The 27,292-nt window shown below is 39.3% G+C and overlaps 1 long non-coding RNA gene across 1 annotated transcript; it reads left to right on the forward strand.

Moving 5' to 3' along the window:
* Positions 1-22,591: 22,591 nt before the first annotated feature.
* Positions 22,592-25,649, forward strand: LOC127507230 (uncharacterized). Its single transcript, XR_007928290.1, has 2 exons — positions 22,592-24,562; positions 24,930-25,649. It is a non-coding gene; the product is annotated as an uncharacterized LOC127507230 (long non-coding RNA).
* The last annotated feature ends 1,643 nt before the right edge of the window (positions 25,650-27,292 follow it).

Below are 27,292 nucleotides of genomic sequence, written 5' to 3' on the forward strand. Positions count from 1 at the left end.
CTCCACATCCCCCTGCCCTGTAAAACTCATCGCAACCAGGACAGCGACCGCAGCGATCTGAAGAAGGGCTCTCGAGCAACACCATGTCCCTGTGAGGGGGGCCACTCACTCTTTTGAGCTCTTCTCCAGCGGGGCTGTAAAGCGCTGGCCTCCGCAGGCCACAAATCAGCTCCTGAAAGCAGGCATGCATCTTCAAAGGGTGGGCTGCCCCTCTGTGATATACGGCCCCCGCCGAGAACAAGTTAGCCACGGCCAGTGTCTTTGCACCTGGGCCATTATCAGGCGACCGGGATCATCTCCTCTCACCACACATTCAAATGTACAAGTAGCAGATTAGGCTGACTCAATCTTCTTTCCCTCTGAAGGATAGGGCGAGGGAGAAAAAGAGAAAGAAAGAAACCTCCTCGGACTTCAAAAAGAGCTCTCCGCTTCTGTCCTTCTGAGAGAGTGAAAGGCCCGGGAGATGAGAACGGAGGGGGGCTTGTGTATTCAGAGAACTAATTCAGAACTGATTCCTCTAATACACTCCTGAAACACTTTTAATTGTGTTAGTTTGCATTCAAAAGGCACGTTTGCAGCTTTTAATTGGCGAGCGCTTTGAAATAATTGAAATGTGTGACTTTGTGGGGGACAACTTAAACAGTTCTAATGTGCTTTGCTGGTAGGTGCGGGCCGCCCATTATTCCCTCATTCTGACACTGTGGCATTTTGAAGGGGTCTTGATCTGTTCTCTAAATAAAACAGCTATCAAGGTTTGGCACACCAGTTGCTACACTGTCTGGAACAGTACACACTACATTATACCAAGTAATTGCATTTAGCAATTAGCTTTAAACAAAGCTCTCCTTGTGGCAAATTGTTAATGACCTTTGACCAAAACTATAACTATAACAAAACTTTGTTGACATTTTTTCTTAAAGGGGAAGCGTGTCATTTCTTTTAGATTTTCAAAAGCTATCTCCAATCCCAGCTTAATATAGAGAGACAACTAATAGTAAGATTTACTAAAGGGGGCAAATTAGCGTGAAAGTGCAGTTCCTCAAATGCGCCGATTGGAGTGACAAGTTTTGCATGTGATCTGCTGACGCACAAATTAAAGAACACAGACGCAGTCAAATCATTTACGTAATGACTGACGCAATCTACTGAGAGCAGTGCAAATTAGCGTTGGGTTGCAAATAAGCAGAGCTGATGCTCATCAGGTGCAGGTCGACACAGGTGCAACTGTTACATGTAATCTGACAAACACGTACACTTATATATTTATAGGCCAACATGGCTTGGCAAATGATATGTTCGGATAATGTCTTCCTCTGGCATTCCAAAGAAATTACTACGAGTGGAAAATATTTTCTGCCTTCTACCACGCGCTCTCTGTTCTCTGCAGTGTCTCCTCCTAGCAGCAACAATTGCAGCCATGTCGCAAAATGGTTTAAGGCATGCTGTTTTTAGGCGTTAAATTATGGTGCAAATACCAGTAAACTGACTAGCGCAAACATTAGTAAATCGCGTTGTGTGATTATTTTAAATACTCTCCTCCCATAAATTGTGTGTCTGAAAGGGAAACTCCTACAATAAGGTCAGCCACAAAAACAAAAAAGTCCATGCCTTTTTTAGCGCTAATTTTGCACTGCGTGTCTTTAGTAAATCTCTACAGTAGTTTTTTAACACCAAAAGAGGGTTTGCGCTGGCGCAAGCAGTTAGTAAATCTGGCCCTTATAGGTTTAGGGCCCCAAAAAGTTTAAATAATCTAAAAAAGCATTGGCACAACCAATGGCATGAGTTGGGGGTGGAACTACGTGGAACTACGGTACCATTTAAAAAAAATCTGTTTTTTTAAAAAAAAAAAATATATCAGAGACAACTAAAAATTAGACGTTTATAGGTTTATTTCCCCAAAATAATCAAACAAAATATCAAAATATTGTGTTGACAAAGCAGCATTGGCATAACCAATGGCGTGAGTATCTGTTTGTACTGAACACTAGCAGATGCGGGAAACCTGTTTGAAAACTGTCATATTTTGTGATGCTAATAGAAATGGCAAATTAGCTTTAAAGATATCATTGATGTAAAGTGTTAATGACCCTTGACCAAAAATATGGTTAGTGAAAAACAGTGTTGAATGGTTTGTGTGTGTGTCTGTGTGTGTGTGTGTGTGTGTGTGTGTGTGTGTGTGTGTGTGTGTGTGTGTGTGTGTGTGTGTGTTAAAGGGTTAGTTCACCAAAAATGAAAATAATGTCATTAATTACTCACCCTCATGTCGTTCCACACCCGTAAGACCTTCGTTCATCTTCAGAACACAAATTAAAATATTTTTGATGAAATCCGATGGCTCAGTGAGGCCACTATTGAGAGCAAAGCCACCATCACCTCTCAAGATCCAGAAAGATACTAAAAACATATTTAAAACAGTTCATGTGAGTACAGTGGTTCTACCATAATATTCTAAAGTGAAGAGAATACTTTTTGTGCGCCAAAAATACAAAATAACGACTTTTCAACAATATCTAGTGATGGCCGATTTCAAAACACTGCTTCAAATCTTTACGAATCGAATCAGTGGTTTGGAGCACCAAAGTCACGTGATTTCAGCAGTTTAGCCGTTTGATAGGAGATTCGAATCACTAATTCGAAACAAAAGATTCGTAAAGCTCAGAAGCAGTGTTTTGAAATCGGCCATCACAAGATATTGTTGAACAGTCGTTATTTTGTTTTTTGGCGCACAAGAAGTATTCTCGTCGCTTTATAATATTAAGGTTGAACCACTGTACTCACATGAACCGTTTTAAATATGTTTTTAGTACATTTATGGATCTTGAGAGGTCCGGTGGCTTTGCTCTCAATACAGGCCTCACTGAGCCATCGGATTTCATCAAAAATATCTTAATTTGTGTTCCGAAGATGAACGAAGGTCTTACGGGTGTAGAACGATATGAGGGTGAGTAATTAATGACATTAATTTCATTTTTGGGTGAACTAACCCTTTAATTTAATGTTAAAATAGCATCTCCTATCAGAGATGCCTAAAAGTAAGACATTTATAGGGTTATTTCCCCAAAAAGTTTAAATAACTGTACAAAATATTAAAACATTGCAATATAAAACAGAATTGGACTTTTGGGGTGGAACCGTGGAACTATCTGTTTGATCGAACAATGGAAGACGGTGAGAAACCTGTTCAAAAACATCATGTCTGGTGATGCTAATGATCCAGAAATTGCATACAGCTCCTTTAAACAAAGCCCTCAATATGGTAAAGTGTTAATGATCTTAGACCAACACAAACTAATATAAAAACTGCACAGTTCCCCCTGTAATTACTCTGGGAGACAGCAGGTGATACAAAGTGCAAGAGTTGCGTTTGTAAAATTCATCTTTGTGTCTTAGGAAAGTCAATTTTTTTTCCCCCTCTCACCTCGGCAGTAGATCAAGATTTGTTTGAAATTCAACTTCGCCTCATGTCTTGCGTTGCAAAGCCGAGCTGTGCTCACATTGGCACAGAGCTGTGAGCTGTCAATCTTCTCTCACCTCTTTTCTGCCTTCTTCTTTTAAATACTTTTATTTGTCATGGCAAGGTCTGCTGAGTGTGACAAGGTGTTGTAAATCTGTCTTATACCGGGTTACTCATCCATGTTACAGCCTTATAATGGATCCGGGTTGACGGGAGTAGAGTGAGAGGAATATTTTGGTGGATTTCACAAAAGATGGCGGCGTAGGCTATGTTGCTGCATTATTATTTGATTCGTGCACTTTTTTTTATGTTTGAGCATATTTATGAGCATTATATCCCATTCACGTCAGTTTATCAAGCAGTCTGCTGTTGCACGTTTAGTTTGTGTTTCAAAGCAAATCCCTGAAAACGCTCTATTCCTCCACGAATTGAGAGTCATTCTCTCTTGAATCATTTTAATCCTCAGGGGGCTCAAACTCTGGCTGTCATTTCATCGGCCGGTGCCAGCGCTCGGGCTCAGAATAAAACCAGCGTAGCGTGAATATCATTCTGTGGCCGCATGAGCTGCCTTGGTGAGCAGTGGGTTTGAAGAGCGAGGCGTCACGGCCCTCCCTCCGAATGCCTGCCGTCTACTCAGCAACCCTACAGTGAAAGGACCACCCACTTAGGCTTGAGAGGGGATTTCAATCCTGCGTGCGTGTTCTGGGCTTTAGCCCCTTTTTGGACACTGTTTGCTGTTCGTCCGATTGTGCTCGAGGCCTTCTTCGCTCCTCAACGTCCTGCGGTTAAGCTGCCGTTTTTAAAATATTCGGTCAAAGGATGAAATGGGATGAGCGGTCATGTTGAGAGATGTCCGAATCAGATGAATTGGAGATAAGATGAAGTCAAGATGCGTGTTGACTTTACGAATTTGCTTCAAGGAAAGTCCTGTTGTGATAATGTGATATAACTCGTAATTGAAATTGGTTTTAAAGTCACCACTTTTATTTATATAGCTCTTTATATAATACAAATGGTTCCAAAGTCAGCTTTATATGGATAAACAGGAAAATAATGAACAAAATTTATTGTAGTGAAGTATTAATGAGATTTGACTAGTGTTATCGTCATTACAGAATATTAAAATGAAAACTACTGTAAATGAAAACATTTTCCTTAACTAAGAAAAAAATTAAAGACTAACATAAAAAGGGCCATAAATACATTTTTGCCACATCAACTTTGGAAGCCCTAAAATTGCCCTATATATATATATATATATATATATATACACACACACACACACACACACTGTGCAGGGCAGATTACTTTCAAATTGTAGTCCGTTACTGACTACAAATTACATTACTAAAATTGTAGTTGGTAACAAAATCTAGATTACTCATTTTAGGTAATGTATTCTGATTACTTTTGGATTACTTTTAGATTACTTCTGGCCTAAATCGTTTATCACCTAGATTTGAATGGGATTATTGTGTACCATATAACAAAGAGAAAGAAAATATTTTCCATTCTTTGTTATCAACAACATGAAATGCATTAAGCATTGCATTGAAAGAACTGCAGGGGAGTGAGTTGATGAAAAGCTAATGATTGATTAAATCATAAAAATGTAAAATTAAAATGAATAGATGATTTGAAAATAAAAATTATATTAATTAAATACTTAAAACTTATTAAATAACTAAATTTAAAAATAAGAATAATTTTCTGCCATTGTGTGAATATGTAATAATGTAATCCATAAAAAAGTAACTGTAATCTGATTACGAGCATTTAAAAATGTAATATAGTATAATCTAATATAATATATATAATATTATCTAATTACATGTACAACATTTTTGGAATTTGATTATGTAATCCACATTACATGTAATCAGTTAATACCCAGCACTGTGTGTGTGTGTGTGTGTGTGTATGTGTATATATATATATATATATATATATATATATATATATATACATATATATACACACATATATATACACACACACATATAGTCACTTCCGGAACTGCAAAAAAATTTGAGGCAGAAAATCTGTTTGAGGCAGGAATCTGTTCCTGTATCTAGATGGGGGTTTGAAAATTCAGTTAGAAACATTTTTGCAATTCTGGAAGTAACAGAAAACTCTTTCCCATGACCAAAAATCTGCTTTCTAATCTACTTTGCAACTGCAATTCAAACACTTTTCATTGTTTATGTACTTTTTCCAGCATGGCTGCCCACAATATCTTTTGCTCAGCACTGCCCGCCAACTCTGTGAGGTCTTGTATGTTTGGATTCCCAACTTCAGCGCTCCACCCTAATGCATTTGTCCCCAACTCCCCGTCTTCATTTACAACCTGTTTTTATCAGCGCGCCTCACAAAACACAACAAAACAGGGGGAGGGGAGTGGCTCTTCCCCGTCGGGGCCCGACATCAACGGCAACATTGTCCGTGAAGCCCTTCGGTATCTCCATCCCCTAGTGCAATATACAAATAATCATTTCCATATGCAGCGGAAAGGGTCACGGCATTAGCAGAGGGAGGAATGCTTTCGGAGGGAAATATTGTTCAGCAATGACACAGAAGTAATTTGGGTCTCGCTGAGTGATTCCATCAGGGCCTTTTGTCGCCTCAAAATGTTTGACCCAGGGGTCTGTGTCACCCCTGTTAATGGCCGCCAGAGTCCTGTGACAGTCGGAGAAAGTAAAACATCTCGCAACTAATAGCGGGCCTCTGGAGGCTCGGGCATAAATATTTAAGCGCTCTTGGCTTGTCCCGAATACTAGGGGGTCTCCATGCCTTGTTTGCACATAATGTGAGTTAGAGAGCGAATATGAATGCGATAAACAACCGAAAACTGTACGCTTATCAAGCGGCCCTTCTTGTAATCAACACGAGATTGGCGAACGCCATTATATGGGAATACAAACATGCTTTTAATCCACTTATGTCTTTGGTCCAGAACTCAGGCTAAAGATCTAAGTCTAAACTAAGACAGATTAGCAATGTGATCTCATTTGCGCAGTGTTGCTAAGATTACATCCATCCTTTCCTCATTGAACACCAAATTCTGGAGACTCTCATAAGACTCCATTTCTCAAAGTAAACTTAATTAAATATAGGAGCCGTTGAGGTGGTTTGACGTGCCATGAATGATCGTCCTCATGAACAAAGCTGTTACACAAGCCGTCGAATTATCTCTGTCAAACTTTGGCGTAATCTGACCTGATCCTCTTAAAAATATTTAAATGAAGGCATTTGCACATCAATGGGAGCCATGGCAACCTTGTGTATATTCTTCTTTGGGGCGCCTCTTTAACATACGGCTTTAGAAAAGCACATCTCTTCCGTCATGTTTACAAACAACAAAACAAACAATTCCCAAAAGAAAGAGCTGGAGTATTTTAAAACATCATGATGGATGGAAAGAAAAATGCAGATGACTGAAAAGGAGGGAGCTAAGCCGGAGGAGAAAAGGATCCAGCTAAGTTTAACTTCCTCTCGGAGTTCAGTCTGTTTGATATTATCCTTCAAAGACCGCCGTCTTTTCCCTGATAATTTCAGAGAGTGTTTTGGAATATATTTCAGGCATATCTGAAGTATGAAGTAAGCTGGGGACGTTCAAACTCAGGCTGAAAGAGAGCAAATCTCCCTCTTGTGGTCGAACGTGGAGTCTGCAGCCAATGATTGGCCATGCAAACTCAAGCTTTTTTCTGTCAAATCTGGCCCCTACCTTCTTCTCCAAATAAAAATATAGCTAAAAAAATAAGAAAGTCAAAGAAATACACCCCACGCACCAGCCTGTTTGCATCTACCACCATAAATATGGAGATGTTTGTGAAAATAATAGCACTTCCCCATGTACTTCATTTCCATACTGGGAAAACTGTTATGTATTAATATAGCTAGTGGCCTAATTGGGTTCTGGGAGAGCGGATTAATTAATTTGTGGCTAATAGGCACAAACATGAAAAAACAAACTTCTTTACTTTTTCACTCAGATAGAGCATAGCATTTTTAAGCAACTAAAGTAAATTATGCAGATTGTGTTGATTATGCCGACAAGAGAGAGTTCTGTGGGAGGCATCTTAAAAGACTTACTTTCCTGGCACCAAACCAATTGAACATTTCCATAATTAAATCATGTTTTCTTAAATTACGTTCTATTTGGCTTGAGTCCCTGTGATGTATTTATTCAGTTCATAGTGAATCTTTTCGCTTTTACGCCCTGCAAAAGTCGGGATATTTTGGGGTTAAATCCGCAACAGCTTGCATTTACGCCTACAGAAATGCTATATACGCATATAGGTTGCTTAGTAAGACAGTTCCCTTTGGTACATCCTGTTTCTATACTTCCAGCATAGGTTTGACAGGCCTCGGGATGATCTGCGTACAAAAATAGAGCCAGGGCGACGCCCATCAGCACAAAATATGCCTAATCAGCAAAATCCCAATTAGCAAAATGGCGATTCAATGTCACCTTGCCATTTTCAGCAGAACATTTTTATTGAAGAAAGATTTAAATACCTACACAAGCTTCGTCAAGAGGGTTTTTTTTATAACTAGAGGCGAGTAAAGTGTGTCAGACCCAAAAGTCGCAATCGGGGGCATTTTTTACTTATTTGGTTGCAAAAGCAGCCCAAGCATTTTACAGAAAAACCTATTAAATATTAATACCAACTAATGACAGTCGATGTGCATAGAGTTGCATTTCCAGCCCCTCTAAACCCTCCATGGTCTCCATCCAGCCTTTCTTTGCGCCGTAAATCAGCACGTCTCTTCACATGTGATAATTCTCCAAAGTTAAACAGCCATAAAAGCCTAAGGAACTCTGACCTTCACCATCTAACTAAGCAAGGAAAGCCAATGATGTGTACCGGTCCGCAGTCACGCTGCTTGCGTTATGATAAACTACGGGCCCGCGGTTGCTAAAAAATAACAGTATGTCTTCGTTGACATATATAGGACCTGCAATTCAAAGCGATCCCAATTTATTTAGCACTAAAATATTTTATTGTTGGCTATAAAGCATATGGCAGAGGGGAGAGGGGAAGGACGAGGATGTCTTGACAGCAGGGCTCCTCCGGCTGCATTGTTCACCTCCGAGGAGAAACTGTCTAAACTTATAAAGGCCTCTCAGAGTGTCAGTCAGGCTGACGGTTGTTGCAGGAGTTCTGCTTTTCTTTTGAAGGCAAGGATTAGACTATTCAATTTTGTGATCAATATTATTCCTATTTTGCAATGAACAAAACTGTGGCACAAATAACATATAATGCAGTACTACTCAGCCTGTGCACATTGTTTTTGTTATACACAACACCATTTTAACACACATATTTTATCATAATTTCTCTTGAAGCATGTACAGTGTTGTTTATTTAAAGATTCTGTTTGAACTAACAAGTAACAATTTTAAAATTAAACATAATTTTATAATGTATAAAATGTATGTTACATTACAAAAATTATATATATATATATATATATATATACACACACACACATATACACAAATACATACATAATACACACACACACGATATAAATTATAATATATATATATATATATATATATATAATTTTAATATTACAATATAATATTTCATTTACACACATATATATATATATATATATATATATATATATATATATATAGCATTATTCTAATATAGTCTTAAGATTATTATATTTAATAATAAAATAATCATAATTTATTTAATAAAAATTAAATTATATATTAATAAGTTTACATTTTATAATATATATGTTAAATATAATATTATTAATAAATAAACAATTATTATGAATTAATAAATGCTGTAAATTATTGCATATATATATATATATATATATTTTTTTTTTTTTTTAAATAATACAATTAATTATATTATCATAATAATCAATTATGTATATAAATAGAATATAAAAGTATAAGGTTATATTTAATATAAAATATTTCATTATTTTGGTTAATATTCAATCAATCAATCAATCAATCAATACATACATACATACATACATACATACATACAGTAAAATGATTGTTCACTGCTAGTTAAAGGGTAAGTTCACCCAAAAAATAAAATTCTGTATAGTCAGCAAGATAATTAACACTTTCAGATGCCCAGAAAGCTACTAAAGACATATTTAAAACAGTTCATGTGACTACAGTGGTTCAACCTTAATGTTATGAAGTGACGAGAATACTTTTTGTGCACCAAAAAAACAAAATAACGACTTTATTCAACAATATCTAGTGATGGGCGATTTCAAAACACTGCTTCATGAAGCTTCGAAGCTTTACGAATGTTTCGAATCAGTGGTTCGGAGCACGTATCAAAATGCCAACGTCACGCCCCCCAGTGGTGAACCACTGAAATTTCGAAACACTTATGACATAACGAAGCCTTGTTTACTGAAATCACATGACTTTGGCAGTTTGATACGTGCTCCGAACCACTGATTCGATACAAAAGATTCATAAAGCTTCGAAGCTTCATGAAGCAGTGTTTTGAAATCGCCCATCACTAGATATTGTTGAATAAAGTCGTTATTTTGTTTTTTTTGGTGCACAAAAAGTATTCTCGTCACTTCATAACATTAAGATTGAACCACTGTAGTCACATGAACTGTTTTAAATATGTCTTTAGTAGCTTTCTGGGCATCTGAAAGTGTTAATTATCTTGCTGTCAAAGGAGGCCTCATTGAGCCATCGGATTTCATCAAAATATCTTACTTTGTGTTCCGAAGATGAGGTCTTATGGGTGTGGAACGACATGAGGGTGAGTAATTAATGACAGAAGTTTCATTTTTAGGTGAACTAACCCTTTAAATAATGTTACTTTTCACAACCTTGTAAATTGTTGTCATTGGATAATCAAGAGTGTCCAAATAAGAAAAAAATATAAATTTGCAGAAATATAAATTTGTGTACAAAACAGGTTTAGCATGCACAACAATAAGCATGTTGCTAATCAGCATTGTATTATAGCTGCATTCATGCATATTATCTTCATTGAGTGCAAATGTAAACACAATCCACTAAACAGTCAGTTATACTGATCACACTGAGTCCCAGTGCCGAGCCTCTCCATTACAGTGCGGGGTCATTAACAATCCCATAATGCATGCAGACTGAAAGGAAATAAGCCCTGACTGCATCCTCTGCCATCTCTGCCCTTCACAGCTGTCATGGCAAGATCATAAACAGCATTTATAACAATCTGGCTTTGGGGTGAGAATGAAGCCCCCCCCCACTTCGCCTTACAGTACAGCTTCTATTCGGACTACAGAAGTCACAGGCTTTATCAAGCTACTTGTACAGTATATGGGTTTTTTTTTCTTTAGAAAAAGCACTGAATCATGCACTTCTGGGTAACTTAAGAAGTCTCACAAATGCAGTCAATTTTATTAATTAATTCCTGTATTATTTATTGTCAGTGCTGTTACTCACTTCATATGACTGCTTGACCTGAATGTATTTTCCAAACCCACTGAGTACATTGTCGGTTTCATTTGATTGATTAATTAATTAATCATGGAAATGACCAGAATGCTTTTAGAAGGGATGCTCAGCACATTCGCACATTTATTTGCAAGCTTTTACATAACGCAAACAGCACCGGGCTGAAACAACGCATCCCCTCCTAACAAGAATTAAGGAATTTAAACTCACCGGAGAGAGAATATCTTCTAGGTACATCGTTAATCATAATTAAGCGAAGTGTGACAGCAGCTTAGAGGCCCTTTTACTGAACCACCCCCTCTCGTCCTAAAGGAATACTGTCTCATATCTCGATTCATGTGGATCAGGTGGAAAAAAACATAAGGTGCATAATACCATGAGTTTTAGCACTATTATGCCGTTTGGCCTTGTATTAAGGCAGATCATCAAGGGTTTTGACCTCTTGTAGTGGAGAGCCCAAAGGCTTCTGGGATGCCGGTCCCTCTAAGTTATCTGTCTGCTTTGCAGATCTATGACTGTTCTTTGCACAGGGCTAAATACCATTTAATTTAGCCATGCTCCCATATTCATCTTCAGCTGGTGATTTATGGACTTTGTATTACTCTGTTTTAATAAAAGTTCCAGCTAGAAGCAGGAGATCCTTTTTAGCCTGTTTTTAGCAATGTATTTAGCAATAACAAGTATTATTAAAGCTGCAAGCAACATTGAAAGGGCCCTTGCACCCGGGGCCACTGCCACCCGGTGGCCTTAGGAAAACAGTGAATAGTGGGCGACATGCATTTCAGCAGGAAAATATAGGAGAAATATGACAAAGTCATTTCGATGTGCCACACTTCCTGCTGCCAGCAGGTGGCACTTTGACTATAACTGAATATTGGCATGTAGATGTCTTCAGGCCAGAACTATTATCAAACATGTGAAGTTTGGGGCAGAGCAGACATTGTATGCCTGAGTTACAACAACTTCCTGTTTCGTGGCGTTAATCGCACACATTAGCACTTAGCCAAACGTTGCATGATTTAACGTGTTTCTAGTATGTTTGGTATGTCGTGGCATATCTAAATGTGTTTCTGGAAGTGAATTCCAGTTCCAGTGAATTACAGCATGCCATTTCCTGTTGCCAGCAGGTGGCGCTATGACTGTAACTGAATATTGGCATGTAGATGTCTTCAGGCAAAATGTGAAGTTTGGGGAAGTTTGGACATTGTACGCCTGAGTTACAACAGCTTCCTGTTTCATGGCAAAATATCGAACTTTGTCAGGCCGCCACGGACACGCCCTTCAGCGAAAACTCAAGATCTTCAGAATTTATCGTTACAAAGGCCTTTAGATTAGACTGACCAAATATGATGTTGATCTGATTAAAGCTCTAGGAGTAGTTCATTAAAGTACAATGTCTAGAAATGGCAAAAATTGCAAAAAATTTGCAGAGAAAATTCAAAATATCTCACTTCCTGTTGGGTTTTCAGATTTTGCACCCGGGACTTTTTTTGTAGGTATTGGGCTGTTACATGTGTCTACCAAATTTCATACTCGTACGTGAAACGTAGAGCGAAGGGCGCTTAATTGAAATTTTGTAGGTGGCGCTATCGAGCCATTTTGCCACACCTAATTCTGAAACCCACATCAGATGTAAATTTTCACCACTTCTGACGCGTGTGCAAAGTTTCATGAGTTTTCGAGCATGTTTCGAGGGGCCAGTTGGTCTCTTAGCCTGACTAGCTGAGAAGAGTCCAAAACTCTTCTACAAACCCGATTCCAAAAAAGTTGGGACACTGTACAAATTGTGAATAAAAAAGGAACGCAATGATGTGGAAGTTTCAAATTTCAATATTTTATTCAGAATACAACATAGATGACATATGAAATGTTTAAAATGAGAAAATGTATAATTTTAAGGGAAAAATAAGTTGATTTTTAAATTTCGTGGTATCAACACATCTCAAAAAAGTTGGGACAAGGCCATGTTTACCACTGTGTGGCATCCCCTCTTCTTTTTATAACAGTCTGCAAACGTCTGGGGACTGAGGAGACAAGTTGCTCAAGTTTAGGAATAGGAATGTTGTCCCATTCTTGTCTAATACAGGCTTCTAGTTGCTCAACTGTCTTAGGTCTTCTTTGTCGCATCTTCCTCTTTATGATGCGCCAAATGTTTTCTATGGGTGAAAGATCTGGACTGCAGGCTGGCCATTTCAGTACCCGGATCCTTCTTCTACGCAGCCATGATTTTGTAATTGATGCAGTATGTGGTCTGGCATTGTCATGTTGGAAAATGCAAGGTCTTCCCTAAAAGAGACGACGTCTGGATGGGAGCATATGTTGTTCTAGAACTTGGATATACCTTTCAGCATTGATGGTGCCTTTCCAGATGTGTAAGCTGCCCATGCCACACGCACTCATGCAACCCCATACCATCAGAGATGCAGGATTCTGAACTGAGCGCTGATAACAACTTGGGTTGTCCTTGTCCTCTTTAGTCCGGATGACATGGCGTCCCAGTTTTCCAAAAAGAACTTCAAATTTTGATTCGTCTGACCACAGAACAGTTTTCCAATTTGCCACAGTCCATTTTAAATGAGCCTTGGTCCAGAGAAAATACCTACACTTCTGGATCATGTTTAGATATGGCTTCTTTTTTGACCTATAGAGTTTTAGCCGGCAACGGCGAATGGCACGGTGGATTGTGTTCACCGACAATGTTTTCTGGAAGTATTCCTGAGCCCATGTTGTGATTTCCATTACAGTAGCATTCCTGTATGTGATGCAGTGCCGTCTAAGGGCCCGAAGATCACGGGCATCCAGTATGGTTTTCCGGCCTTGACCCTTACGCACAGAGATTGTTCCAGATTCTCTGAATCTTTGGATGATATTATGCACTGTAGATGATAATAACTTCAAACTCTTTGCAATTTTTCTCTGAGAAACTCCTTTCTGATATTGCTCCACTATTTTTCGCTGCAGCATTGGGGGAATTGGTGATCCTCTGCCCATCTTGACTTCTGAGAGACACTGCCACTCTGAGAGGCTCTTTTTATACCCAATCATGTTGCCAATTGACCTAATAAGTTGCAAATTGGTCCTCCAGCTGTTCCTTATATGTACATTTAACTTTTCCGGCCTCTTATTGCTACCTGTCCCAACTTTTTTGGAATGTGTAGCTCTCTTGAAATCCAAAATGAGCCAATATTTGGCATGACATTTCAAAATGTCTCACTTTCAACATTTGATATGTTATCTATATTCTATTGTGAATAAAATATAAGTTTATGAGATTTGTAAATTATTGCATTCCTTTTTTATTCACAATTTGTACAGTGTCCCAACTTTTTTGGAATCGGGTTTGTAAAACCAGCCACCAGTCCAGCCTGGCCCAGCTGGAAGACCAGCTAAAACCAGCAAACCAGATTTGGTGGGTTTATGATGTTTTTTGTCAGCAGGGTAGGCTCAGGTCTCAGGATTGCATATTTATGTGCATTTCACTTAGTGTGTTAGGATTCACAATCATATTTACAAGAGGACTAGAAGATATGTTTACGTGGGGTTATGTTTAACCTGTATTCCAGGCTGAGGAGGAAGATAAATTAGTCAGTGTACCATTACCCCATCATGTGGTCTCTCTGGGGAGTTCCCCCTCCTTCTCATCTTCCTACCACTGATAGACATGGTAAACAACACATGGATAAACAACCCGAATGATATGTCTTTAAATCCTATTAATCTTCTTTTGTGACAGTTCCCACTTGCTTCACAAGTGCTATCAATGCTGTACAGTTTAAGTGCTGTCTTTGTGGGGAAATGGACATGAAAAAGATAAATTTTAGGGCCCAAACTGTTTCAACGTTGTGTGTGTTGTGTTAGAAGGGAGGCCCACTGTCTTTGACTTTGAAAACCCCTGCTTTAAACCAAACAGCTTTACAATATTAAACATGAAAAACAGTGTCAATGTTGCTTTTAAATGAGAATTACACTTCAATTTCTACTATAAAGCAGCTCTCCAGTGTTTATGTTTTCACTTGTGGACGGAAATGAAGTTTCCCATGTCAAAGAAGGTGGCGTCTCAGAGCCACACCCAGCTATTGCATCATCAACACTGACCAATGGTAGTTTGATGGTGTTTACCAGCCAAAGCGTACTATTCCATAAAGTTTGCTTTGGCAAACCTTTTCGAACTCCCGAAATGAACACAAAATGAAATTTGTTTTGGCCTGATTTTGTTCGACATGCCGTCACACCAGTTCGTTCGGGGCCTATAGCATGCAAAGGGTTACATCAAGGTCAACTCAGAAGTGAAGATGCCCCCAATGCATGTTTTTTTCTCCTCTCTTGCTTTCTTTTCTTTTGCCAAATGAGTGCTCTCCATCCTTGGAAAGGGGGACTTGTTAATTGCCCTGTGATGCCATAGTGCCGTGAAGCTCTATGACAAAATGAGTGTACCATCTGTAGCAGCTGCTAACTTCAGGCGAACGCCCTGGGAGCCTGGCTGCATGCTGCACTGACAAGCCCTGCGAACTCTGAAATGTATGGGGTGCAGGAGGTCCAGCAGTCCCACAGGTTAAATTATTCAGCCCTTTAAACTTGGAGCAGTCTGCACAAGACACCCGGAGGTAAAAAAGCCTCTCAGAGTCTCAGTCAAAACACTTGAAAGAGTTACATGTGTTCCAATTAGATGTTTGCCAACCTACAAAGCAGATGACTCCCTTCATTTGTTGCTCTAACCTGTCAACTCTGTTCAGGTGTTTGACTGAGTATACCTATTTACCCAAACAGTATGACTGTTAGATCTTTAGTGGCAAGACTATTTCAATCTGTCATACTCATTATATTTGCGCAACAAGGTTTGGTCTCTTTTCTTTTGAGACAGCAAGGAAACGCTTAGTGACAGCCTATAGCAACACCCTAACTAACAATGTGTTAAAAACTATCAGCATCCTCACAACCACCCAGAACACATTAGCACCTTCTAGCAATGCACTAGCAACCATTAACACACTAAAAACTCCTAACAATGTCCTAGAATTCACCCAAAACACATTAACACTCTCCTAGAAATGCCCTAACAGAAACCAAAACATTAGCAACCCCCTATCAATGTCCTAGCAACACTAGCAAACTCCTAGCAATGCCCTAGCAACCACCAACACACTAGCACCCCCTAGCAATGCCCTAGCAACCTCTAAGAACACACTAGCAAACTCCTATCAATGCCCTAGTAACAGCTAACACCCTAGCAACTTCCTAGCAATGCCCTATCAACCACCAACACACTAGCACCCCCTAGCAATGCCCTAGCAACCTCTAAGAACACACTAGCAAACTCCTATCAATGCCCTAGTAACAGCTAACACCCTAGCAACTTCCTAGCAATGCCCTATCACCCACCAACACACTAGCACCCCCTAGCAATGCTCTAGCAACCACAACCACATTATCAATCCCCTAGCATTGCTCTAGCAACTGCCAACATCCTAGCAACTCCCTAGCAATGCCCTATCAAACACCAATACACTAGCACCCCTAGCAATGCAATGTCAACCACCAACACAATAGCACCCCCTAGAAACTTCTAAGAACACACTAGCAAACTCCTAGCAATGCCCTAGCAACCACCAACATACTAGCACCCCTAGCAATGCCCTAGCAACCTCCAAGAACACACTAGCAAACTCCTATCAATGCCCTAGTAACAGCTAACACCCTAGCAACTTCCTAGCAATGCCCTATCACCACCAACACACTAGCACCCCCTAGCAATGCTCTAGCAACCACCAACTCCCTAGCATTGCCCTATCAAACACCAACACACTAGCACCCCCAGCAACCTCTAAAAACACACTAGCAACTCCCTAGCAATGCCTTATCAACCACCAACACACTAGCACCCCCTACCAATGCTTTAGCAACCACCAACAGCCTATCAATCTTCCAGCAATGCCCTATCAACCACCAACACACTAGCACCCCAGCAACCTCAAAGAACACTAGCAAACTTCTAGCAATGCTCTAGCAACCACAATCACACTATCAATCCCCTAGCAATGCTCTAACAACCACCAACACCCTAGCAACGCCCTATCAAACACCAACACACACGCACCCCCTAGCAATGCTCTAGCAACCACAACCACATTACCAATGCCCTAAGCCATGTCAACCACCCACAAACTAGCACCCCGTAGAAACCTCTAAGAACACACTAGCAAACTCCTAGCAATGCCCTAGCAACCACTAACACCCTAGCAACACCCTATTAACCACCAACACACTAGCACCCCTAGCAATGCCCTAGCAAACTCTCAGATAACACTTTTAAACTCCTAGCAACTAACCAAAAACACATTAACACCCCTGTAGCAATGCTCTATCAACCATCAACACACTAGCACCCCCTAGCAACCACCAACAGCCTATCAATCCCCCAGCAATGCCTTATCAACCACCAACACACTAGCACCCACCAGCAACCCCTAAGAACACACTAGTAAACTCCTAGCAATGATCTAACAACTGCCCAAAACACACTATTATGACAGTAAGTTAAAATAATATAATAAGCAATACCATTTTGTATTATCAATCAGCATAAGCTGTTTTTTTACAGCTAAAAATAACTGGAAGTGGATGACTCTGGAAGCCTCGCACATTCGTTTTCAAATGGCCACGCCCACTCTTACATTAAAAATAAGGTGGATAGCAATGCACTAAAAATGATCAGAAAACTTTGTAACTGCATAGCAACACCTTAGAAACCACCCTTGCATTATGGAGGCTAATTTTGCACTGACATTTTACTCACATTTTCTTAGGTATGAATATTATGCAAAAACATCTGGATGGATTTCTATAGAAGAACACCTTAGCATTTCTGTTAAATAGACGACCACAGTCTGACATGCTACTTTAACATTTTTGGATTTTGAGAGCATAAGATGACACAAAGTGAAGGAGAAAATAAGATCCATGAGGATGTGAAAAGGATCTGGAAGGAAAGTCCCAAATGGCCGACAGCCGGATTCTGTTTGATTTCATAAATAATTTGAGTCATCAGGGACACACATTGTTTTAGGCTTAAACATGTTGTTTACTGATGCCACATGTTTGAGGGACAGACACCGCTGTTGGTACACAATAAGAGCCCTTCAGGATTTGGAGAGAATGAGAATCTCACCCTAGGCTCCAATGCTTGGCAAAGATATAAAAGACTTCTGGGAGTGCTGGCTGCGTGTGTGTCTATGCAGTGATAACGTGTGTGTGTGTGTGTGTGTGTCTAAAATGGTGTTAGTCCAGAATACCTAGAGGTGCTTTTGGTCCCAGTTGAATGATCCACATCGCCTCAGAGTGCCATCTTAGATGCATTAATGAGACACGCCTCATCAAATGATGTGGGAAATTAATCAATTCTTCAAATATGTCTCTGTCCCTGCTCACCCACACCTGTTCACCCTCTACATTGCTGCCTGGGACATTCAATTATTTAAGCACTTGGTTAAAATAAAATAAATAAATATCTTGTTTTGATTTAGTTCAAATTTTTAAATCAGTGATGCATAGCTCATTTAAAGAATTTTTTTTTTTTTAATTTTTTACATTTAACTGTATTAAAATTATGACATTGAGTTTGACACTTTTGATGGATTTTGACTAATTGCAAAATAATGGCAAAAAAAGTTTCAAAAAATGGAACTTTTTGCACATTTTCTTGCATGTCCCGCCTAGTGGACGGAATATGTACAGCAGAACAATTTTAATGTAACATTTAACAGGCTAATTTATTTGATGTGCTGATACAAAACCATACACATCATCACCACCTTACATATAAGTCTCTATGTGATTGGTTTATTCTGCCATGTTTGATCAGAAATACATCTCCACATCAGAATCTGAGAGTCAGTGGAGAAAAAAGATGAAAGAATATACTGTCTTTGCCAATGGCCAAAATCCCACTCCTGCTCTCTCAGTAGACTGAGGAACTATAGGAAAACAATAAACGTAATTCCATTTCCACCCGTATCCTTTGAGGCATTTGGCATAAAAAGAAAAAAGGAGATTTCATTTGGAAGTGCTAGTTTGAGTCAAGCATCCGCCTGCCGTCTCTTTGCATGTCTCATGTGAACTGATGCCGGTTTGGCGTGTTGTTCAGGAAAAGAAAGTGATGCGAAAGTGATGCGAAACAGCAGGAAGCACACAGCCTTCTTCTCAAAGCACACAGCGTTCTTCTCGAAGCATTCAGTAAGCGTCATTGCCCAATCACGAAAAATCATTGCATTAAGTTTATAATATTTTTTTTTTACATATTTGATATACCTAGTATAGAAGCCCATTTCCACTACATAAGAAAAAAAAAAAAAAAAAAAACATGCTTTGGTAAATCATAATTAGGACATAAAGACCCGGTTTCACAGACAAGGTTTAGATCAAGCCAGGATTAGGCCTTAGTTAAATTAGGACATTTAAGAAGGTTTTTAAAGTGCCTTAGAAAACATTGTGTGCATCTTGAGACAAAACAATGGCACTGACATATTTTAAAGGGTTAGTTCACCCAAAAATGAAAATAATGTAATTTATTACTCACCCTCATGTTGTTCTAAGACCTTCGTTCATCTTCGGAACACAAATTAAGATATTTTTGATGAAATCCGATGGCTCAGTGAGGCCTCCATAGACAGCAATGTTACTTCCTCTCTCAAGATCCAGAAAGGTACTAAAAACATATTTAAATCAGTTCATGTGAGTACAGTGGTTCTACCTTAATATTATAAAGCGACGAGAATATTTTTTGTGCGCCAAAAAAACAAAATAACTTTTTAACAATATCTAGTGATGGCCGATTTCAAAACACTGCTTCGGAGCATTACAAATCTTTTGTGTCATATCAGTGATTCGATTGTGAAGCTCCAAAGCTTCATGAAGCAGTGTTTTGAAATCAGCCATCACTAGATATTGTTAAAAGTCGTTACAAAAGCCTCCTTGTTAGAGCGTCTGACTCCCACACCGGAGATCCAGGTTCGAGGCCCGCTCAGAGTGGGGAGAGTAGGACCTGGGTGAGGGGTTACAAACGCATCTAACTCAGCAAAATCAGAATATACTTCTATGGCATAGCTGTGAAAACCTTGATTAAAAAAAAAGAACTCCTTTCTGTTGTTTTGTGTAAATGAACTATAATAATCTGACATTAATTGCGATCTTGAATAGATTAATTAGCAGAAGTTATTACTCTACCACCTGTGTGTGACCATGGCTGCGTCCGAAAGCTTAAAAATGCTGCCTCGGGAGGATGCATTTCAAGGTAGTAAGGTGTGAAGGCACGTCCAAATCCAATGTTAGCTTCACTTCCTGTCTCCTGAGATACCTTCATCTGATCGATTTTTGAAGGCAGCATAGATGTATCCTCTGCTGCCTTTGATATCCCACAATCCTCTGCTTTCCATTCTGTAACAGTTGAGCTAAAAAAATAAAGATGGCATCTGAAAGTTGGTGGTTAGTTTGTGTGTAAATGTACGTTTTTGACCAATGTTTTCCACTTCAGATGTCACTTCTAGTAAGAAATTACTATTGAAGTAATAAAATATTTGCTTAGTCATCACCAAAGCTCGCTCTATCTTGCTGTAGATCATTAACAGAAATCAGTTTCGTAAGGTACCTTCGTGCGCAAACGCTGCCTACAAAGTCATTGCCTGATAAGGCAGCGAGGCAACAAGTCAGCTGCCTAAGGTTTCGGATGCAGCCCATGTTACTACGGTCATGACCAGCTAGTTAATTTCTCCTACGATGCATCGTACTATGGTAGCTAAGCAGCGAGTTACATCGTTGTGTGAGAAACGCACCCGTTTCCCGTACAACGCCATAGCTTACTGCTTAACCACCAAAGTATGGTTTTCCCACAATGTTGGGGAAACTAGCTAGTCACGACTGTTTCCCGAAAAACTTTGTCGCATATCCGTCGTTTGAACCTAATCTGTTCTAGATCGAATTAATGTCAGATTATTACTGTAAATAATGAACATGGCAACTGAAGACTTCTTCGCTTTTTTGTTCTCCGTTGTTTTGCTTTATTTCCAGGAGTTTCATTCAATCGCAGGTTTCCTCTAACATCACTCCGGGGTTCCCTCAGCATACTAGAGCACGTACACACATGCGCACTCTTCAAAAACACCGAATCGTTGAACTATGCTTTTAACGATGGAACTTGCGATCATAGTTGGCAAACAATGCTTTTGTGAAATGCACCCCTGAACAAGAACTCTGATTTAATGACATTTGAAGGTAACATTATCGCCCTCTTCAGGTTTGTTACTGCCACATAAAAGCAAGAGCACACGCTTGCAATGCATTGGACAATGCATTTTCATACTTGCATAAAGTATGTTTTTGGCCTTAGCTGTCCTACGCTTGTAAATAACAGTGTGAATCAAGCTACCCTCCTCATCCTCTCCACAATGCACTTCAGCGAGTCAGCGTGGTGCCAATTAGTATGTTTGAGGCAAACATATGCCCCTCCTTTTGTTTTGGATAAAAGCATATAGATGGTATAAATTACAGAGGACAAAAGATTGCTGAGTGTTTGTATGTAAATGTTTAATTAACCCGTGTCTTGATGATTGGGATGGTATAGTGCGCGGGTATTAATCCACTAATAGGACGAGCGACTGCAGAGGGAAGCACGCACAGCATGACATATTAATTGGAAACAGTGTGATGTTTCACTTACATACATTAACATAGTCAGTAATTCACAGTCTAATAGGATGTTTGTGTTTGTGCTTTCTCCAGCTATTCTGGGGATAATCATTTTTACAGCAGATTCTGTCAAAATTTCTAAGCTCTAACAAAAAATAAAATAATTTGTAAAAACCTAAAAAAAAAAATTAAGAAATACTTTATTTTTTATTATTTGAATGCACATGTAGAATATACAGAATATAATTATTTTATTTATTGGTTTATATAAATAGAGACTTTGTAAATAGGATTCCAGCCAAGGAGCTGGATATGCATTGTACATGTAGAGAATACAGTATATGCTAATTTGCATTTAAGATCCCGCCTTTTTTCTCTCTCTCTAAAAAAACAAACAAACAAAACAAAACAAAAACCCAACTATCAACCCACTTTCTTTTGGTTAACACTTTTAACTAATATAATATAAAACATACGTCTACACACCTAAAAAAAAAAAAAAAAAAAAAAAAAAAAAAAAACACAAAATACCTATTTTAAGGATACTCCCAACCCTGACAATATAAATGATTATAACAATAAATTATTTCAATAATTTTAATCAATAATTTCAAATATGCATACAGCTCTGGTTTGTTTCAAATCAGTGCGTAACCATATATTACAAACAAATCCATTTCCAGCATTTCTTTAAGTATTTTTTTTATTATGGATTTATTATATATACACATGTAGGAACCCTGAAAGGCCTTCTCTAAGAATATGGCGCATATATGTGTATTTGATTATGTGGCGCATATATGTGTATTTGATTAGTTTTATATTTACTTTAATATTAACATAAATATATGGATATGTAATTCCTGATCACATTTGATAACCCACAGCATGCTTAAGATGAGGTAAGTCGTGTTTCCACATCTCGGGCTTGCCTAAATCACAAAGCGCATGAAGAAGGGCACAACGATTCCGTCTCTAAGGAGCATGTTGTTTTGCCTCCGAGGTATGAGTTGGGTTCAACGAATTTTTTTTATTTAATCACAGTGTGCATGCGTTTGGCGGAGATGGCAATTATTAGCACCAAAACCCGCCGTCCTTACCGCGTGTGACGTGATCCCCAGGGCAGTTGAGACAGGGGCACGTGGGGCAGCCTTTCCCGCCATGAAAGACCTGACAGAGATTCGCCTGGAGAAAAATGCAGCAGCGGATAGTTACCAAGGTTGCCTTTAGTAGAAACTAAACTGAACATGTTCTGATTATAGTGAATTGATAAATGTGATAAATGCATACAAGCCTGCTCTACAGGCCCGTTTTCTCCGACAAAACACACTTTTCAAGGACCACATGCTATTTAGTAGGCTTGCTATGCTGCGCATTCACTCCAAAACTTTGTTGTTTTAAATATTTGCCTCCTCATGCTAATAGACAAACACCCTTTGACATATCACACACAATGAAATCCTCATGAATATTTAATAGAATTAAATATAAAGACTCCACGACTTGTTTCTGCTCTCGCGCTACTGTTTGCTCCCCTGCAGATAGCAACATAAAAGCTAACCTCAGCTAGTCACAGAAAACACTGCTCTTTGAGTCCGCTATTCTGAGCGAGCAGAGCGGAATAAAAACAGCTAGCGCTCGAAAACTTCATTTTAAAGTCAACACAGGTATATAAAGGAACTAAGATAAGTAGATTTGAAAATAAAACAACGACAAAAAGCTAAACAAACTCCTCCCTTATTGAGTAAACATGTGTTGACAACACTTCGTCACTGTGGCTCTCGTTTCTCGCGCTTTTCAAGGTGGCCTATGTCGCCTGTTCTTAATGTCAACAACCTTATAAGTATTTTAAAATGGTCTAATGATTATGAATTAGACGACCTGATCAATTATTCATACCCATCACGAATTCAGCCTTCCTAAACAATTATAGTTTTGCCAAACGACAGCGCGCGAAGCGCTTCCCGCTATTTTCTGAGCGCTCAGGGAGACAAGGTGACGTGGGAAGGCGCTGTTTGTGGGAGGAAGGATGAACCCTGAGGAGATTTTCAGGGAGAGAAATGATACGCTCTTTTCACAGCCGTCTCGGAAGTACGCGAGAGATCATATTGTCAAGTCTTTGCGTGTCTTCTTGCTTCTTTTGTTTTCTCCTCGCATTCAAAATAATCCCCCAAGCCTACAGCAATCAGTGCAGCGCACGTCCGATTCAGACGGGAAGCGTCGAGGACGGGGTGGGTCCCTGGTCCCGCGCACCGGGGGAAAGTGACAGCCTGTCTAATTGGGACTAATCAAGCAACTGGGCGCGAGCAGCGACTGTCGCGATCAGAAAAGAAGCGACATTGACCCACAGAAATAGGTACCGCCGTAGGCTGCGTTCATATAACAGCGCGGCTGCATATTAGATCCACCTGCCTTTGCTAGCGTAGCCTCATCTCTTTGGTCAATAACAAAAAGGAGAGCGAGCGAGAGAGAGAGAGAGAGAGAGCGCGCGCGAATGAGAGAAAGAGATGCAGTGAAAAGAGCCACGCTTGACAAATTTCCCACCGCACATTAAAAAGGAGCCGCGTTCTGAGGATAATGCTACATTATTCTTTTTTATTCTTTAACTCAGAGCTATTGCTTTGAATTACAGAGGAATCTTTGTTAAGAATAAGAAGGAGAGGAATCAAAAATTCATCAGAGAGAGTTCACGATGGGCTGAGGAGAATGTATTTTTGTGCTGGAACCAACATTTGCGAAAGTTCCATCTCCTTAAGCAATTATTAGCGGTGATAGTTTGACATGCTCAAGAGTTGTCAACAACTGACTTTAAACAAAGTACAAAGCAGAAATAAACAGAGCCTGGGGCGAAATTAACTTGGGGACCAGCCGCTCTATGAATTATAAATGGCTATCCATTACCACGGCGAATGGTGATACCAGGAGGCCTCGTCAGTGCGGAATACAGTTGTGAAGGGTGTGAAACAAAGCAGGCGGTGAGAAAATGAACTAAACACTGTGTTTTGTGTGTTGTAAAGATATAGCAAATGAATGACCCTTACTGAGTGGATGAACTTTCCATAACTGTGGCCCACTTATTCATCCATTTATTCACATTTTCAAGAATATTTTAACACTGAGACTTTTAAATTGATGCAGTAAAAATGTACTTTATAGCTATTAGCTTTGGTGGCAATTTAGGTAGAAAACTGGAACATATATACACTGCATAGTATGCAGTATGGTAGATTATTATGCAATTATGTATATACAATATTTATTATTGTTGTGTGAAATTGTTATTCACTCACTCATACACAACATTTACACTGGCCTCATGCGCTTAATCTTTTTCATTAGCAGGTTGATCAAGAAAGGTTCCCACCTCTAGAGGTTCAGGATTTGTACTTTGAAAGAACACATACCTTCAGAGCATTTCACTTTCCTTTTAATCTCAGGATACAGCAGTGGCACACATATTGACCTCTGTCAACAAAGAACTGGGAGAAGACTCGCTCCCAGAGGTGGATCTGTTGAAGATATGAAAGCCAAAGCGGTCAACATTGATAAAAGCTATCAGCCATTTCAACTCGACAAGGGACCCGTGACTGCAGGACATTTGTGAGAGGGTGAACGACTTGATTGGCACCAGGGATAGAACTTAAATTCCCAGTTTTCCATCCCCGCAGAACTCCACCAAAGGCATTTTAGGCCGACCAACCGTATCCTGAGACGTCTCATTAATGGTAAAAAGAGATACAGGAACTAAAGAACATGTAGCAGGTACTCCCAGCTGGCATGTAGCAGGAGGCTTTTTACATAATTTAAAAGTGAAACTTTCATATCAGACATTTTCAATTCAAAAGTGTACGGATTTATTCGGCCTGATTGTCTGTGGAGAACGAAAACCATCCCTGATGAAAAGCCAGATATTTTTTTGCTACACCTCTGCAAACTTCAAAAAGGCTGTAAATACAGTCGGTACAAAAACACTTGAGAGAAAAAAAAAAGAAACTTCTGACTTCATTTGAAGTAAACCCAACATTTGCTCTCAAAGTAATAAAGGATCAACAACCTACTACTACGATTGACGGGTCTCGGTAATTACTGCTTCCGTGCTCGTGTAATCGCATTACGATGTGTTAACCAATATATTTATTTATCATTATTCTGTTTAGATTCCCATCTAAAAAAACAACCCATCTTCAAAAGTAGCTGTGATGCTCGCTTCGCTGTAGCCTAGTATATTTGAGGTGACTTGAAATAGCGTCGTGCAAATGGCACGCACTTAAACAACAAACCCTAAAGGTGTTGTTTTGGAAGTAAAAAAAAAAATCTGCAGTTTGTTTTGAATTAAAAGTCGCTGCAAAAATAAATAGTAGCAGTAAACAGCATTAACGACAGTACAATGGCATTACAGTGTCCTATACAATGTATTTATTTATTCTGCACAGAATTATTTATGATCAATTCATGTATGCGACACAAATGCCTTGATGCCTTTGACAGTGATTAGAGGCTTAAAATATGTCTCAAAAAGAAAGAGACAGGCCAAGACAATGGTCAAAACAGTACGTTGCATAAGACTGAGCGTCTTTGTAGACACCTAATAGTCCGTTATGCCTCCAAGACACGAAGATGGAAGGTTTGAAGACCAAAAGGCACGCATATGTTTTGCATATGCATTGCAATGGGGCCGGTGCGGGTTAGGAGGGTTCCAAGCATGAGTGACGGCCGTCATCTTACAGTCATTTTGTTCATAATTAAAATGAACACTTTGTTCTATTATCCATGAGAAACCATCAATGAGTTAGCAGACTACCTCTACCAGCCTTTCTTTGGTCAAACCTGTCAAACGCCTCTCCACACTTGAAGGGATGCTAACTCTACAACGACTCCACATCAGGTAATTACCACTACATACTTCACACCGGCTTTGGGCAGCTCCCTGAAGTATTTGCATTTTTATGTATAATTGGCCCCAAACATGGCAGTTTGATGCCATGAGGACTTCAGAGGAGGGACAGATGGTGAAACGTCGTAGCGAAATGCAGCGTTCCTCATTCATCTGTGCTTCGCTTGTGCATGAAAGCATACGATGCTGTCGCGGAGCTCTTTTTGATTGATTATTCAAAACAAAACTCCACAGCACGAAGCCCAGCGTTGAGCCACTGAGAAGTACTCAAATAGCAAAGGAGTGCAGGGGTCTGAGGAGCTTTTTTTTTTTTTTTTGAAGAGCTGAGTAGCCAACGGCGAGCGTATCCTCATGCTTTTAGATCCTGTTTTAATCTTTCCCCTGCTTTTAATGATCTGCTTCCTATCCTAGAGTTAAGTTCTTCATATGCCAAGTTCTTGCCTTTACGGAGTGCTTTGAAATGAAATGTAAGCATATATTTATTTTTATAGTTTAAAGGACTCAAGGCTTTGGCAGAAATACACATTTCTGCACTGGAATTAATAAGCATCGTGACACTAGACTCACTATTTCAGTTTTGGTTTTGCTTTCTCAATCTTTCCTGAACACTTTTAAATATTTCTCAATAAAATTTCAGAGCAATAAAGCTGAACTATATAATTTCTGTGTCACTACCTTCTCCAAACGGAACTGCAAAAATATTGGACTGACAAACACATAGTCCCGCCCCCACAACTGGCCCCACCCCACAGTTGACATTCCCAAACAAGTAGGCCTTAATTAGAGTTGTGTATTTACCTTTTGTGAGGAA

The sequence above is a fragment of the Ctenopharyngodon idella genome, chromosome 24 (genome assembly GCF_019924925.1).
Source record: "Ctenopharyngodon idella isolate HZGC_01 chromosome 24, HZGC01, whole genome shotgun sequence".
In the NCBI taxonomy this organism is placed as follows: Eukaryota; Metazoa; Chordata; class Actinopteri; order Cypriniformes; family Xenocyprididae; genus Ctenopharyngodon; species Ctenopharyngodon idella.